Raw genomic sequence first — 962 nt, forward strand, 5'->3', positions numbered from 1 at the left:
TATTTCGTATCACTGTATCTTATTTTGGGCTTCACGGGGGAAGAGGGGTTAGTGCGTCTGCCTCACAATACAAAGGTCCTGAGTAGTCCTGGGTTCAATCCCGGGTTCTGGATCTTTCTGTGTGGAGTTTGCATGTCCTCCCTGTGAATGCGTGGGTTCCCTCCGGGTACTCCGGCTTCCTCCCACCTCCAAAGACATGCACCTGGGGATAGGTTAATTGGCAACACTAAATTGGCCCTAGTGTGTGAATGCGAGTGTGAATGTTGTCTATCTGTGTTGGCCCTGTGATGAGGTGGCGACTTGTCCAGGGTGTACTCCGCCTCCTGCCCGATTGTAGGCACCAGCGCCCCCTGCAACCTCAAAGGGAAAAAGCGGTAGAAAAATGGATGGCTGGGTATCTTATTTTTCCCTGCTTTATTGTTAGGAATATTCTGTGTTCTGTAAGTACTGACACACTCCCGCCAACAGAGGGTGTTGTTGCTTTGATAAAGATGTGAGCATGTGTATAGATTACATCCATCCATGCATTTCTACCCTTTGTCACCTCTCCAGGTCACAGGAGGTGGGGGTGCTGGAGCCTATCCCAACTGCACTCGGGCACCCTGGACAAGTCGCCACCTTATCACAGACAACTCACACACCAGGGGAAATTCAGTGTTGCCAGTCATCCTATACCCAGGTCACAGGAGGTGGGAGGAACCCAGAGTATCCGGAGTACCCGGAGAGAACCCATGCAGTGCCGGGGGGAGAACATGCAAACTTCACAGAGAAAGACCCTGAGCCCAGAAATTGAAGCCAGGACCTTCTTGCTGTGACGCAGGGGTACTAAACCATGCACCACATTGCTGCTTGATTACATACACTGTACTGCCTCAGAGGACCAACATAAGTTTGGAAGTATACAAAAACAAAACAATTCCATCCATCCATTTTTCTACCGCTTGTCCCTGTTGGGGTTGCGC

This window comes from Nerophis ophidion, linkage group LG12 (assembly GCF_033978795.1).
Source record: "Nerophis ophidion isolate RoL-2023_Sa linkage group LG12, RoL_Noph_v1.0, whole genome shotgun sequence".
Lineage (NCBI taxonomy): Eukaryota > Metazoa > Chordata > Actinopteri > Syngnathiformes > Syngnathidae > Nerophis > Nerophis ophidion.